The sequence below is a fragment of the Lepidochelys kempii genome, chromosome 6 (assembly GCF_965140285.1).
Source record: "Lepidochelys kempii isolate rLepKem1 chromosome 6, rLepKem1.hap1, whole genome shotgun sequence".
In the NCBI taxonomy this organism is placed as follows: domain Eukaryota; kingdom Metazoa; phylum Chordata; order Testudines; family Cheloniidae; genus Lepidochelys; species Lepidochelys kempii.
Window position 1 is genome coordinate 99892839 of NC_136385.1, and position 17498 is coordinate 99910336.

The window sequence follows — 17498 nt, forward strand, 5'->3', positions numbered from 1 at the left end:
AGGGGCCCCCGGAGAAGTGGGGTTCCAAGCGAAGCTGCTAGGTGTTGAGCACTGGAAAATCAGCTCACATAAGTTTAATGATTCTACACCTTCTGTCTTGAAATATTTCAAAGATGTCTGTCCCAGAGTGAGCACTAGGTCCATGGCATTTTAATGATAAAGAAGATATTTGCCAATTATCTGAGTACAAATAAGAATCGTGAATAATTAAGAAGGAAAAACAACTTTTCCTTTTCCTCAGACAAAAGGTCAGATTGTATTTTATTAAATTCTCCCACCAAAAAAAAAAAATCACCTTTGCCACTAAAATAAGTCTGAGACACTTTATCCAAAAAGTAAATTTTTGTAAAATTACAAGCCTCAGAAAACAGAAGCTGATAATGAATGTTCCTCTTCAACCATAACAAGAGCGCTGCTGCGGCGTCGCCGTAATGTTATGGGACCCTAGGCAACTCCAAGCTTCATCCTGGAATGATGACATATTTCATGATTACGTCCAGCTCTGACAGAGATTAGCATTTATATGCTAATAACAGCAATATGGGTAGCTCTAGCTTTTCACTACAACTGGTTAGGCTTTTAATCACAAGAAGTCTTATGGGCCCAATTTATCAACAAAAAAGGCTTATACATATATTAGTGTTCAAAACCATATTTCTTATACATCCTCTTTTAGGGCCAAGCCTGTAAAATGCTATGGGAATGGGAAATGAGGGCAGTCAGCACGTTGCAGGATCTGGCCTGGTACTAGGAGCCTGTGTATGGATTGTTTGTTCAAATCATAAGCAAAAAATGAAAAATATGTAATGATGACTGGGCAAACTTTAGGCAAGTAGAGAAACTAAAGATAGGCTGAGGATCTTCTAAGTCCTCGTCTTCCCAAAGAAAGAATGAATACATAGTCACAACTAGAATTTACACAGTTTTAAAAGGGACACAAATCCATTTAAAAATTGCAGTTCTGCCTAGAAATTTTGTATCTCCAATTTTTTATAAATAACCTTTACTAGTAACCCTTTGTGCATTTGACACCAATACACGTCTAGCCCATTTCCCCTCTATGTTCAGTAAGCTAGGCCTCACACTGACACACCTGCACCTTAGCAGTAGCAATCCTGGAGCCATGGTCAGTTTCCATCATTAATGGTCTAGATTTTTCACACCTCTGCATGAAAGAGAAAACCATTTAGGAAACAGGAATATGTGATTTTAAAATCACAAAAGTTGCAGGGGAATTTAGGGACAGGATGGCTTCTGAAACTACTTTCAAACTTTTTTTAATGGACTAGATTTCAAGATTATAGTGTTCCTTTAATTAAAAAGTGTGTATATATAGCTCATCAAGTATGTCATCATGATAGCTATCGTCATCACATTCGCTCCTGTATTTCCTTACTAATTTCGTATGCATTTCAAAGCACTGACTTTATTCAATGCTTTTGGATGTCAAAGTTCTTCCTATATCGCCTGTGCTAAGATTTTGCCCATATTAATGAATGCACCAGGGATTAATTACTAAAACATACACTTCATTCCAAGAATGGCACTTGATGCCTTCTTCACATAAAACTGAATAAACATTTCAAGTGCAAATGGTCTTTAAAAGGATTTATGTTTCAGTTCAGGATACCGATTCCCCTCAATTCTCTTTCCTTATTACTGCTCCCTCTTCAGTAAGGCTAACATTTCTGAAATGTTTTTTCAAGTTGTTATTTCCTCCCAGAAATGTAAATGTGCCCCAACTTGTTGTCATACTGACATTTAAGCAAGGGCAGACTTATAGGTCACGGGTCATCCTTTATCTTCTAGACAAATATCATTTACCTGCCAGCTGACGCCATCAGTCATACAGCCCATTAAACAAATCAATTCTATTGATTGTTTGCAAAGATTTAAGTTACTTTTAACATGCAAAAAAAGGGGGGGGGGGGTGAGAAAGAAGGTCTGAAAGGCAAATAGTCTAATCAAGAAAAAGGGCTGTGTTTTGCTTCTATTCAGTGACACACTCCACACAACTGAGGTTAGAGGGTGGAGCTAACTAGTTTAGGATTGAAATGTTGCCTAGTGGACTTTAACGTGGCTATAATAATAACCAACCCTTTTCACGGGCTCAAAAAAAGTTCATTTAATTCCCCTCTCACTCTTCCTCCACTCCCCCCCCCAGCAATGTCATGCTTCTTTGCACTTCTACCACTACAAGACTAATTGCCATCATAGCATGCAAAAGTTCTCACAAACCTGGAGACCCTGGGCTTGATTCTGATCTCACAAAAGTGTCATTCAATTGCCTTCAATGTGGGGGGAGCGGGAGGAAGGGGGTATTATTCTTGGATCATTTCAGAGTGAGTAAGATCAGAATCAGGTTCCATATTCTCCTTTGGACATGGTCAGCCTAGAAGATCTAGCAGGTATTCTCCATCTCTAACTTCTAAGGCATACAGATGTCATGGGGGTTGTCATGGAATAAATACCTAAAGAGAACAGAAAAATCAGTGTTTATATTTATTTCCCACCTGAACAACAGTGAGGAAAGGATGAGAAAAAGAACAAACTACACATAACAGATGCTGATTGTGTCGCTTAATGCCTTTCTGGAAGGTGCTCGCATACTACAGTACTAAGAAACTATATAGAATGTAATAGATTAGAAGGTAAGTACTGCAAATTTGCAAGAACCTGCTCTTACAGGATGCCCATGCCAGGTGGCTTGGATAGTTCAAATAGTTGGGGTGAGGATTTGAACTTTTAGCTTGCTATGACAATGTCTTTGCAGAGTCACCTCTCACTAATTTAAACTACATAACAGCTACGCAGTATATGCATTTGAACTTCCGTTAATCCATATTAAATATCTTGCTAGCAATCAATGGGCATTTAAATCACAATCTTCTTCCATTTAAATGCATAATTAGGAATCTTAATCTGAAACAGTACTTTACATGAGCCAAACCGCTGAAATAAAATAACTACTTATTATTTTAAAGTGAGAAAGGATGAAAAATAGCTAAATGTCTTTAGAATAATCAGGCTCTATTTATTTTTCTCCTTTTCCTTCTGACAGGCAGCAATGTATTGGTGATGCTGTAAGTAAACTGTGTTCTCCATCTTACATAGCGGGCCTGGTTTTATTAGCCCTTCCTGATGTGCTTTATCCAATGTGACCAGCTCTTGCAAATCCCCATTTGATTTGCCTGATCCAATGGCTAGGTGCCTGAATAATTAAATTGCTTCACAGATGAATCAAAGCAAGAGTCTAATAAAAGAGAAAGGGATCAATGTGCTTGTCATAAATTTAGTGTCATATACCTGAAAGGTGCCCTTTCCCCCTGTCCAGGAAGTATAATATGACTGCAAATCCAGCCCATTCTCAGGATAATTTTTGCACAGAGGGATTTTGCAGTCAATGAAGTCTACCTGACAGTAGTTGGCTAGACAAATCTCAAATACACCATCCCATGCAGCCCCAGTTAAGCCATATGGTCTAAGGGATTTCCCTGGGACTAGTTGCAAATGCAGGGGATTGGGGATGGATTGGTTGCAGCTGTGCGTGTAAGAGGCAGAAAACCAGGAGAGATCCAGCAGACAGAGAGAGAACCAGTCATGAGAGTGGCCCTGAGAAAGAGCAGAGAGAGATGGAGCTTCTTGGGGCACAGGACTTGCTGGAGATGCAGGCTTGGAAATTGTGAGCAAGGAAATTGGCTGCTGCTGTTTGTTCCTATCGTGTTCAGGGAAACCAAACCTTGTGTACATTCTTTGGAAATAAACAGGACTGCACCAAAAAATACCTATTCTAGCATCAATTTCTCCTCCTAATGAAAACAATCCAGTAATGTCCCAAGAACTGGCTAACCATTTGGGCCAAACACATTCTCACAACTCGTTGCTGGAGACCACACGTGTTCCATACAGCCATCCTTACCAGCGCTCCTAACAAGTTTAGGGGTGCTGGGGATGACCCCAAAACAAAACTAAACAAAGACAGACAACTATTGCACACCTGTATAATGCATTCTGTGCATGCGTGGTATATGATTTTGAAAGGGTTGTACTTAGTTAAATCTAATCAAACTTCATCAGGGCTCTTTCACTGCCAAATTTAAATTCTTATTCCCAGCCACTTAAGGTAAAAAAAATATAGGGAGACAGCATGGGTGAAGTAATACCTTTTATTGGATCAACGTCTGTTGGTGAGAGAAAGACAAGCTTTCGAGCTACACAGAGCTCTTCTTCAGGTCTGGAAAATGTATTCAGAGTGCCACAGCTAAATACACTCTGAGTCTGTTTTCCAGACCTAAAGAAAAGCTGTGTAAGCTCGAAAACTTGTCTCTCTCACCAACAGAAGCTGGTCCAATAAAAAATATTACCTGACTCACCTTGTTTCTCTAATACCCTGAGACGAACACAGCTACAATAACACTACATACCAAAAAAAAAACAAAAACCCTGTTAGAATGGGAGAAGTGTATTGTTGTCACTCATCTCCAAAACACTGGTCTCTTTTTGCTCACTTTCAAGCCAAAAATTAATTTCAGACAATTTCTGCCCAAAAGGTAAAAACTTTCAGAGAGTTATGAGACACTGAAAACAGGGTGTTAGAGCTGAACCAGTTCTACAGCCTTATCTACTGTGGTCACTTCTGCTCCCATAATAAGGACTCTAATGATAACAGAGAAAATCACAAATGAGTTCTGTTTGTACAGATTTGCAATATTACAAATGGAGCAGAAAACAGCACACATCATCTCCCTGGGCTGTGCGAATGGCTCAGATTAGCTCATTCTAATGACAGATATGCAGGAGCTGATTCTGAAGAGCCTGCCTTTTCTTAACCCAAGCCTTAGGGAAAGGTTTGAATCCTCACAGCCTTTCACTTCCCTTCACCTCTTTTGCAGACCAGATGATTTGGCACTTTCAAGATCTTGCGGTGTTTATGTTCAGAGCCAGACAGCAAGGAAATTCTTTCCAAGATAAAACTGTCTTGGCTGATAACAGCATGCTCAAGCCCAAGCCCAAGGTATCTGGCAGAAATAAAATGTTTATCCCAAAGTCAGTTATTTATTTTATACTTAAGAACTACAGCTCAGTGCTTATCCTCTGAGAAGCACACACTTAAATGAAAACAAAGAATCAAACTGTAGGAAACACAGACCAGATCCTAAGCTGGTGTAAATCAGCATCAGTCGAACTACATGGATATAGCTGATGTATGTTTAGAAGACACAATCAATTATTTGAAGATCTGGCTGTATTCTCTGGAGTATATGTGGTATTTGACAACTGAGGGCCATTCCTTCATGCATTTCTTCATCATTGGTACCTGTAAGCAATGACATTTGCTAGCTTGGAACTCTCAAGCAGATCATAAAAGCAGCCATACTGGGGTCAGACCAATGGTCCATCCAGCCCAGCATCCGGTCTTCCAACAGTGGCCAGTGCCAGATGCTTCATACGGCATGAACAGAACAGAGCAATTTGTAAAATGATCTATCCCCTGTTGTCTCGTCGCAACTTCTGGCAGTCAGAGGCTTAGGGACACCCAGAGCATGGGGTTGCATTCCCTGACCATCCTAGGTAATAAGCACTGATAGACCTATCCTTTAGGAATTTATCTAATTCCTGTTGAACCCAGTTATACTTTTGGCCTTCACATCATCCCCTGACAATAAGCTCCACAGGTTGACTGTGTGCTGTATGAGGAAGTACTTCCTTATGTTTGTTTAAAACTTGGTGCCTCTTAATTTCATTAGGTGTCCCTGGTTCTTGTTATGTGATACTTCTTTATTCACTTTCTTTATTCACTTCTTCACACCATTCATGATTTTATAGACCTCTAGCATATCCCCCCTTAGTCAACTCTCTTCTAAAATGAAATCTTTTTAATCTCTTCTCATATGGAAGCTGTTCCATACCCCTATTCATTTTTGTTACCTGTCTCTGGAACTTTTTCAATTCTAATCTCTCTTTTTTCGAGATGGGATGATCAGAACTGCATGCAGTATTCAAGGTGTGGGTGTACCATAGATTTATGTAGTGGCATTATGATATTTTCTGTCTTATTATCTATCCTCATCCTAATGGTTCTTAACATTGTTAGATGTTTTGACTGCCGCTACACATTGAGCAGATGTTTCCAGAGAACTATCCACAATGACTCCTTGATCTCTTTCTTGAGTGGTAACAGCTAATTTAGACCCTGGTAATTTTTACATATAGTTGGAATTATGTTTTCCAATGTGCATGATTTTTCATTTATCAACATTGAATTTAATCTGCCATTTTGTTACCCAGTCACCCAGTTTTGTGAGATCCCTTTGTAACTCTTTGCGGTCTGCTTTGGACTTAACTATATTGAGCAATTTTGTATCATCTGCAAACTTTGCCACCTCACCATTTAACCCTTTTTGCAGATCATTTATGAATATGCTGAACCACATGGTCCCAGTACAGAACCTTGGAGGACTCGACTATTTGCCTCTCTCCACTGTGAAAAGTGACCATTTATTCCTCCTTTATTTCCTATCTTTTAACCAGATACTGATTCATGAGAGGACCTTCCCTCTCATCTTATGACTACTTACTTTGCTTAAGAGCCTTTTGTGAGGGACCTTGTAAAGACTTTCTGAAGGTCCAAGTACATTATATCCACTGGATCACCTTTGTCCACATGTTTGTTGACCCCATCAAAGAATTCTAATGGATTGGTGAGGCATGATTTACCTTTACAAAAGCCGTGTTGACTCTTCCCTAACATATTGTGTTCATCTATGTGGCTGATAATTCTGTTCTTTACTATAGTTTTAACCAATTTGCTTGGTAGTGATGTGAGGCTTACTGGCCGGTAATTGCCAGGATCACCTCTGGGGCCTTTTTTTAAAAATCGGCATTACTTCTGCTATCCTCCAGTCAGCTGGTACAAAGGCTGATTTAAGCAATAGGTTACATACAGTTAGTAGTTCTATGATTTCATATTTGAGTTCTTTCAGAACTCTTGGGCAAATACCATCTGGTTCTGGTGATTTATTACCATCTAATTTATCAACTTTTTCCCAAACTTTTCTCTATTGACAGCTCAATCTGGGACAGTTCCTCAGATTTGTCATCTAAAAAGAATGATTAAGGTGTGTGAATCTCCTCACATCCTCTGCAGCGAAGACTGATGCAAAGCATTCATTTAGCTTCTCCGCAATGGCCTTGTCTTCCTTGAGTGCTCCTTTAGCACCTCAATCATCCAGCGGCCCCACTGATTTTTTTGGCAGGCTTCCTGTTTGTCATGTACTTAAAACAAATTGCTGTTAGTTTTTGTGTCTTTTATAAGTTGCTCTTCAAATTCTTTTTTGGCTTGCCTAATTGTACTTTCACACATGACTTGCCAGAATTTATGTTCCTTTCTATTTTCCTCAGCAAGATTTGACTTCCAATATTTAAAGGAATTGTTTTGTCCCTAACCACCTCTTTTATTCTGTTGTTATTTTTCTGGTCCTCTTACATTTTTTTTTAATTTGGGGTATGCATATAGTTCACTGTGTCCACTGAACTGTAGAAAGGCCATTGAACTGTTGTCCGTTATGTACCTTACTTGGCTAAGATACATTGTAAACTCCTTGGAGCAAGGACCTTTTCTTTCCCTGTCTGTAAGACACTGTGCGCACTTGCTGCGCTACATCATTCTATTAATACGTAAAAATACATAAACCTTAAAACAGAAGGAAACCTTGAAAAAACAATTCCCATTTTGTTCACCTGCAAAATATTCAGCATGACTGGCAGGAAGTTACACTATAATTTTATAGTGTAATTTTATAATTTTATGCTTTTGAGTTGAGTGTGTCATCTGTGTATTTCTAAAAGTTTGGTAACACTCTGCGAATTTTAATCCTAAACAAGCAGTTAATATTGAACTGGAGAAAGATTTTATTGGCGTAATCTTTCTGTATATGTAACATCCCACATCAAGTCAAAGGGACATTTGCAAGAAAAAATCATGAGTGAAATTTATCTCTGGTGCAATTTCAGTACACTACGAATTATGAGGGCCCTCGTGTTCTTAGGCATTTGTTTTGTTTGTTTTTTAAATCCTTAACTGTATTACTAGTTATACCTTAGATTATTAAAGCTACTAATTTTCAAAAATTCATTGTACATGGTCTATGCTGACCTTGCTTTGTGCATTTCACTCATCTTGAACCATGAAACTAGACTGGTTAGTTTCCCTTTTGTTTATAATCCATTTCCCTGTCTGGTTCTCTTGCATTACTATTGTTATTTGTGGGCACAAAACTGCAGAAGAAAGTGTAAATTAAAAAAAAGAAATATACAGTATTATTTTTAAAATCAATTATAGAAAATGTATATACATATCTATTTAAATGAGTGTGCATGTGTGTGTGAGAGAGAAACAAGCGAACTCTAAAACAGGTAAGTGATGCAAATAGTATATTTTGTGTTTCTGCTCTCTAAGGCAGATTAGCACAAATTAAATTTTGCACTTAACCCTCCTGAAGCTGTGACTACTCCATTTGATTCTAGAGGATTTGACTAATTTGAATTATTTAGGTATTGCCTCAATAACCCCAAAATACTTGATTGCTATCTGTTAGCTGGCTTACTGTATATTTGTGTGGGTGGGTGCAGTCAAAAGTATTATTGTTCATATATTAAGGTTAAAGAAATCATGCATTCCTTTTATTAGGAAAAATTATCTCCCATTTGCATCATGTTATTAAAGAAAATTTTCTTAGGATACACTGAAATCTAGTTTAAGGAGGGAAAAATAAAGACAATTCACTGAGCACTGATGCTTCAATTAATCAAATGCTGTTTCTGTAAATAGCCCTAAGTGAAAGAATCAAACTATTATGTTTTGTAGATGAACGATCAGCAAATGCTCAGAAACTCATCTGTCATGGTCTAGTTTTGCAGCCTGACAAGAATAATGAAGCCAACATTTTCTGAATTCACAACAAGTCTGGATTGTGGTTTACATCAAATCCACATTTAATTAGAGTGGAACCAGCAGAGAGACTGAATGCAGCGGGGTAAAGGGTTTATCATTTGTCCTTCACAGACATAAAAGGTTAACACAAAGTGTACAAAGGTTTCCATGCTATCTAATTCTCAGGTTGATCATGTTCCTAGCTCAATGTAGTGGGGGTGACATTTCTTAGATTTTCTTTTCATGTGGGGTGAACTGTTTCTCCAGGGATTTACACTCGGTCAGGTCACTTGATTATTCTGCAGAAATATATACATTTGCCAGAGAGACTTAGGAACTAAAACAGGCACTTTGCTCACTACCTATTTTCTTACTGGTGGCATTCCAAACCCAGAGATAGGGCATCTTTCCTTTTCATCATCTTCAATATACCCCACTAGAGTGGTTCTCAACCTTTTCCATACTGTGACCCTATGGTCCAACAAAAAAAAGTTTTGGGACCCCATAAAGAAAAAGAAAGTGGTTCCAACCCCCACTTGATCTATTTGCAACCATCATGTAGAGAACCAGTGCTTTAGTACAAAGACAACCATAAACAAATATTTCATTTTCTAATACTAGGGAAACAGATATAGAGCATAGCCTCATTCTGGAATCATGCCTCGTGGTCAGAGCACTGGTTTGGGAGTCAGAACTGCTAGGTTCTCTTTGCATCTCTGCCACTGCCCAGGAACAGGTGGCTTCACTTTTTATCTCAGTTTATCCATCTAAAAAGTGGGGTTCTGACCACCTCACGTGGTTATTCTGAATCTCAATTAGACGAGATTTATAAAGTGCTTTACAAACATTAACCAATAAGGCTCCCAATATCTCTACCAAACAAGGAAGTATTATCTCCTTTTCTCCAACTGGAAACTGAAGCAGGGGAGGGAAGTAAATTCCAAGGTCGTGTGGCAAGTCAGTGGCAGAGCTGAGATAGAATACCTAATTCATAGGCCTCCCATTCCTTACTTACCACCTTCTAGTAGTACTGGTCATTAGGGATGCATTCATTACTAACCAATAGGAAATTTCCTCATTCCAAAATATGGGGGAGATTCTGGGGGCACTGTGCCACGGGCAAAAAAGAGATAATATTTTCTGGGAAGCAAGCCATCTTGGGAATGTTAGGATCTGCCAGTCCCAAACTACCCCTTTCTTGCTGGGAACACTAATCCTCCTATATTCTTCACCTTTGCCTGGCTTCCAGTACCTGACTCCTCCCTCAGACCAGGAACCAGCAGCAGGAAAGTGGCATCTTATCAGGAGGTCAGGCCAGGAGAAAGAAGGAACCTGTATGACCGGTTCTATGCTGAGCTAATGACTGTGAAGACAACAGTGGTGAGTGTGAGGCCACCAGACTGCTCAAAGAGTGGAGTGGATGGAGGTTGAAGAGCTCAGCTGAGGGACTGGGGAGGCAGTAAGGAAATTTGTGCCACAAGGAAATACGGTCTCACCCACATAAAGGATAACAATACACACAGAGATTTGGGGGTGGAACTATGATCCTTCCACTCCAAACAAATGCTGGCCACTGCCTCTAGAGCTACAGGAAATCTCCTTTAGCTGAACCTAATGGAAGGTCCTTTCACAGAGCTGACTGAAAAATTTGCACCTACAGATTTTTGCATCAAACACTGGGGGTTTGGCAGCAATGAAAATGAAAATTGAATGAATATTTGCAAACTTTCAAAAAAATATTCTGTTCAAAAAGATGGAGAAAAATCCCACTATCTCTCACTTTTTCTTTTGCGCACTGGAAAAGGGGGGGAGGGGAGGAAGGTGAAAATGAGACAAAGCAAGAAAAAGCTGAAAATTCTAAATGACATTTATATTTGAATAACCAGAAGCCACCTAAGTTGCTAGGAGAGGAATGTTAACACTGAGAAGTGCTCTTCACTGAAAATTCTAAACAACATTTATATTTGCATAATGTAAAAAGCCATGATAAATTCTGAACAAAATACAAGCTTTGATTTTAATATATCTATATTCAAACACTCACTCCCTTCGCCCCCCACCACCACCACCACACACATACATTTTTGACAGTTTAGTCCTTTAATGTTCTCTGTGGGTCCAGCCTGTTGGTGGCAAAATCCCACACCCAAAGCCAGTACATTATGTGGTATTCAGTGATCACTGAGCACTTAAAGTGCTTGTAACAGATTTGCTTTATTCTGTGTCTGATTCCAACTGGCTGTGCATGACAAGAGCTTCCCAGCGCTCTACCCAGGCTGTCTGGGAAACTCAGCCTGTAAAAGCACCGTCCCCAGTAACACACATTACAAGTGCTCTTTGATCTATGGCAGGGATCGGCAACCTTTGGCATGCGGCCCATCAGGCAAAACAGCTGGCAGGCTGGGACAGTTTGTTTACCTGCAGCGTCTGCAGGTTCGGCCGATTGCAGCTCCCACTGGCTGCAGTTTGCCAAAGGGGGCTATGGGAAGCGGCGCGGGCCGAGGGATGTGCTGGCCGCCGCTTCCCACAGCTCCCATTGGCCTGGAACCGCGGCCAGTGGGAGCTGCGATCGGCTGAACCTGTGGACACTGCAGGTAAACAAACCATCCCAGCCCGCCTGCCGCTTTCCCTGATGGGCCGCATGCCAAAGGTTGCCGATCCCTAATCTATGGTGATAGTTTCCTGTAATTTCGAGACTGATAAGTAGACTGACATTTTCTTCAGAGGGAGACAAGATTCCAGTTGTGGATGGAGAAAGAAAAAGGAGGAAGTACTAAATGGGGTTGGGAGGATAATGGTTAATAAGAATGTTTAATATGGTGTTCACACCTTAATTCCTAGAACTGTTCTATAACATTATACCCTTTACATATGGTCTCTGAATAGAAGTAAAAGAATGCCAAAGCAGCAGCTCTAATAGTTCAATTGACAGACTGAGCCTAATTATTCATGATGAGGTCTGACATATTCCATTTACTAAAGGGCAGTGGTACATACACACAAACCATTATGTTACAACCAGGGAAGCCAATTAGAAACACTACAGATGTAAGTATTACTGAGAAAGATAAAGCACTCTAGTCACTAATTGTGTGAATGAATGTGAGAAAGTCTCTTTGAATCTGGGTTTTTCTGTACCCTACTCATGCTTGATATAGGTATTTAAATATCTGACCAGCCGTTTAGAGAGCACAAGACCCTTTCTTTATCAATTCACGGTATTCTGCCATTATCTCTCTCAGTAGGAATTGTGTCAAGCGGCTTAGTCTGTAAGGGTTGGTCAAACGTTCCCACAAAAGAAAATCTCCCCTTGCCCAAACTTCATTGAATGAATGGATTTGAAATATATTTAGCAATCAGACGTGCTCTTTGCTTTTTGTCTTTGCAAAGTCCTTTGAGCTCCATCGCTAGGCACATTCACAGTGGTGCTAGGACTCATCTATCATTTTCCAAATGGAAACTGAGCAGAGGGCTCAGCATTCACACTGCTCAGCTTACCTCTCAGGCTTTGCTTTTTGTTTTCCTTTCTGACATACAGAGGCACAGCTGAGCAGCAATACGATAGGCTGAGGACAGGACTGTTGTCCAAGCCAGCCCTCTTCCTGCTACTAGAATGCATAAATGAGGCTTAGATAGATAGATAGGAGCAGGGCTCTTTTCCAAACACTGCAGGACCTATGCCACTCTCCAGAGGACAGGACAGCTATGCCAAAAAATGGCCCCAAATTCCATAGCCCAGCATGCACTTCTTTTCTACATCCTTTTCGTCGCTGCTGATTGCCAAACATGTAAGAGTTAAAACTTTAGCATTAGATACACACTAGTGAATGCCCTACTACTTTAGTACCTGGATCACTGCACCACTTGCAAAGAGGAGAAAGAGAAAAAGAAAGTCAAAGTTCACCTTTGTCCCAACTCCCAGCTCTTGGTTTAAAGGAATAATTCTCCCAAAAGAAGGAGCTATTTGATACAGCAGCTGTGGTGCCCTAGCTTGCTTCCATGTATATTTCAGAAAGGGGCCCCAGAGCAATAACAGCAGGGCTTTATTAAAAGGTCTGAAGGCCTTGGGAAGCAATATAATCTAGTGTTTGGGGCAGTTGTATGGGAATCAGGAGATCTGGGTTCTAGTCCTGTCTATGCCATTGACATGCTATGTGGCCTTGAGCTTCACTTCAGTTCCCTGTACCTTTGTTTCTCTTGTCTATTTAGACTGTAAGCTCTTCAAGGCACATGATGTGTCTTGCCACATATTTGCACCCTGATCTCAGCTGTGGCCTTTAGGCCCCACAGTAGTATAAATAGTTTGCACTCTTGTGTTCCAGAAGTTGAATTCTTTCTAGGCACTCAATAAGCTTCATACTGCACTGGGACCATATCAAAATCAGTCCCGTGCATGGGTGAGAGCTGGAAATTACTAAATATATCTAGCATCTCCAGACCAGCTACAAGTTAATTCTCCTGGCACCACTCATTGTGTCTGCATTCACTGCAACAACATACAATAACGTCTGTCTGAAACACTTCCATGATGCCGCCACACCTTAATTCTGATGGTGGCTCAGGCTGTCCCTCCTTGCTGGCTGTGTATGTGCAGTCATGCCTCAGGAACTGCTGTGAAAACTCTGCCTGGTTGCTCTCAAAGCAACACCACTCCTGGTACCATATATGTTCTCCTTATTAAGGCCCTCTGAGATTCTATTTAACAGCAATGCTATTTTTATTTAAAGGTTATTTAACTCTGACACAATGGCAACCAGAACCTGGTGGGGCTTGTAGTCCACATCCCCTCCCAAAATGGATGGTTACCTTTGGTCTCTGCAGCTACACCAACATCCTTATGCAACAGTGGCAGGTAACTTACACAGGTGGTGCTGAGAACCCATAACTCCCATTGACTATAATAGTACGAAGTTGGGGTTGTTCCATACACCTCTCAGGATCAGACCTTCAGTCCTGAAAACTCATTTGGATTCAGCAGCCTCAATCCTTCAAACAGAAGCAGACTAAAATAACACCCATCTGTGTCACTGTACTTTTGACTCTGTACCCCTTTAAAAATGTAATGAAAGTAACAGCGAGATTAAGACACCGAGCAATGATTCCTAATCCCTTTAAGTGTTTTTTTTTGTATTACGGTTGAATGAAGGGCTCTACCACCCCAGCGTGGGAGCTTGTAAGTCATAAGCATTTATACTGGGCAGCACTGTTATTTGGTCGGAAGACCACTAAAGAATATTCATTTGCTACAGGAAGTGGCATTGGTGGATCTGAAGGAAGCGCTCTTCTCTGAGTCAACAGCCGAACAAATTTCCCAGGGTGTTGGAGGGCAACGTTCTGTTGGAAGGGCTGGGCTTTGAATAAGATGTAAAACTGACACAGTATTTCCAACCCCACTTGTTCAAAAATCGCCAAACCTGCAAAATGAGGGCATCAACTTAAAAAATCATGAGATTTTACAAAAATGGTAGATGGGGTAGGGGAGGGTCTGTTTTCTTCTGGTTTCTGAGCCTTTAGGATGCACTCCCACCACACATTCAAGCTTCTCTCTGCAACCACGAGGGCTAGAAAGATACCCTTTTAAAACGAAAGCTGAGATTCTCCTACAATACTCTGATTCCAACAAGTGGAGCTTTAAGAAAAATATTGAAAGATAAAATTATGAAAGTTGGAAACACTGGTGAGATCTACACTACTTTACTCATTTAAAGCTCTCATTGTGCCTTCTGCATGACCAAGGAGTGCTGCTATTCAGCCGGTGATCGTTCAGTGACCAAAAGCTTTAGTTGCACAATGAGATCACCAATGATGGACTGAATATCCAGCCAGGCTTCTTAAGTACCTAGCTAGAAATCAATCTGGATGGCACTCAATGTGCAAGAAGGCTATGTCCCTTTGGGATTTGCCTCAGTGATGATGGTGCCAGTAAGGGGGTATTAGCTGCATAGGTGCTGGAACTAGGGGTGCTGGGAGTGCTGTCACTCCCCCTGGCTTGAAGTAGTAATAGCAACCCAAATACCTGGTTTCCACCGTCAGCACCCCCACTGTAAAAATTGTTCCAACAGCACTGATTAGCTCCTGTGGCTATGGCCAATTAATCTGGTGATTAGTTCACATTCCTCTTAAAAAGATAACTATTGAATACATTCTTTACTGGGCAAAGAGGTTACTAATCACAGTAACAGTCCTTAAATTTTGCAGCAAAAATAGGTAATTTTGTTAATATTGTATGCCACATTTTGTTTTCTAAAAACGCCACCATCCTGTTAATAGTTTGGGCCATTTTTATAATAATTTGGAGAGGAATGGATGCAAAAGATTGCATTTTGTATCTAAAGACAAACCCCACAAATGTAACCTGTCAAAATGTAAGCTGATTTGCAAGTTTGGCAGTTTTGCCAGCATTCCAGTTACACTTTACCAGAGCCAATTTGACATCCCTGTGCTCCATCTAGCCTCAGATCCTCTCTGTCCCTATTGTGTCTTAATTCAATGCACAATACTCTTTTTTTACAGTCACCTATGAAAAAGCAAAATCATCAGGATACAAATCTTTGACAGCAATTATCATTATTTGTTATTAGTCCACTTTACATTATTAGCAGAGAAAAAATTTTTAAAACTTAATTAATTTTTCATGAGAGATGCATCCAAAACCAGATTAGTAGATCCAAAAAACATTCCTTTGGACTTTGAGGAAGTTTCAATCCAGATTGAAGCTTTGCATTTTGCTTTGCTCTAAACTTGGCTGAACCAGAACACTTGAGTAAAGTTTGGATTTCTGATCCACATCTGCACCCAACCTCCATGGCTGAAGTCCATCTCTACTCTTCAATACGGATGCAGTTCACTGACTTTTTTCATTCTGACTGGTTCAGCAAAATCAGATTAGTCATTTTCATTTAATTCTCTTTACTCATGCCCCAGCACAATGCTGTTGTATTTGGGTTCATGCCGCTGCAGGGAAAAGTTTCTCAATAAACATTGTCTTTTCTTATTTGTAACTAATGAAAACATTTCTCTTCATCTTAGGTTTTGCAAACCCCATTGCCTTATTCTCCTCTCCCTTCCACATGTTAAAAAACCAAAACTCCTTTGGACCTAATCTGAGCTGACAGTTTCTCTTTAAAAGTCACCTCATCATATTAATGAGTCTCATCTGATCAGCTAAACATCTTGTGGTTGCCTCACAGTTTAACATCCTCCTGGTAAACTTTATGCTGCAGTGAAGAAATCCTATGCTGTACCTGTATATATCTGGTTTCTCTATGCAGTACAGTAGCTGTCAGTGGATAGCTTCACTTCTAAATGTCATCTTGTGTATAATCTGTCTGACCCATTCCAAATCTTATAGGTCACAGAACATTTTATCCAGAGGTGCCATTTCATTTTTAAGTACTGTAGTCTGTACCTTGCTTCTTCCCAGGAGGAGACCTCCCTGCTCTTCCCATACAGTGAAGACAGCATCAAGGAATTCAAGCAAATGGTAATAGACTTCTCAAGGGAAACAATTTTCTTTTTCTGAAATCAATCATGGCATCATTCATGTGAACAGAAGAAATAGCACTAAGCTCCTCTATCTCCTCAGTTTATTCAGCTCATGCATCCTGTGCAAACACTTAGAGGCCACAGAGCTATTTTCCAAGTGATGCAGATACAGACAGGCAGGTGCTTAGCCTGCAATACTTAATTTTCTGAAATATGCAACATCTAACCAGATACACAGGACACACTCATAGCACTTGGCAGATGTAACCTGTGTATAGGGAAGGAAGAAGCAGGTCCACAAAACCTAAGATCTCCACTTACTCTCCCACTCCAAAGAACTTTTGCTCATTTTTAGAACCAAATGGAAGTGGAACTGGTTTAAGATTCTGACATACTAATAATGGTTTTAGTTGTTGTGTCTTTTTCCCCATTTTTCACTCCTTTTCATGTTCTGGTTAAGATCTGCAGAGGAAGAAATGCCCAGATGCCACAAGAAAGAGTATCCTCTAGGACGACAGAATAGAAGTCTCCCAACAAAGCCTGTTTTCCCATGACATCCAGCCCAATTCCACAGATACAAGAGAGGCTCAAATAAACCTATGGATGCCCCATCCCATGGTCAAATCCCCTTCCTTTTCCTTACAAGCTTCCCACCCTATCCACAGCCACAGAGACCTCTCTCCATAGCAGTTATTATTGTCTTGATTTGCATTTGCTAAAATATCTACGAGACAGTAATGCCACTATTTCACACCCAATGATTCTGGGGGGGAAATGGAATTCTCACATCCCTATTCATCACCTTAAGAACCATTGCATTTTAGGCTATTTGACCACCAAAGGCATCATCTTGAAAAAACCCATTTGCCAATGTACAACTGTTAAAGGGCCACATGCTCCTCTCCACTTCACAGAACTGAGGGGAGCAACAACTGGGGGAGCAGCACCCAAACATAGGGCTGGGGAGCTGCATCCCCACAGCACATGCCCCTAGATTCAGAGGCTCCCTGAAAGAATCCCAGGCCAAGCTTTGTGATTCCAGAGGAGATTGGGCTGGAGGAAGGGCCACTCTCCCCAAATC

At 40.4% G+C, this 17498-nt stretch overlaps 1 long non-coding RNA gene across 1 annotated transcript in view; it reads right to left on the reverse strand.

Annotated features, from left to right (window-relative positions):
* Window positions 1–381: 381 nt before the first annotated feature.
* Window positions 382–17498, reverse strand: part of LOC140913890 (uncharacterized) — a 39910-nt gene continuing 22793 nt past the window's right edge. Inside the window, exons 2-3 of the long non-coding RNA XR_012159688.1 lie at window positions 2239–2471; window positions 382–466 (exon numbers count right to left, since the gene is read on the reverse strand). This is a non-coding gene — a long non-coding RNA (uncharacterized LOC140913890). The remainder of the gene's footprint in view (window positions 467–2238; window positions 2472–17498) is intronic.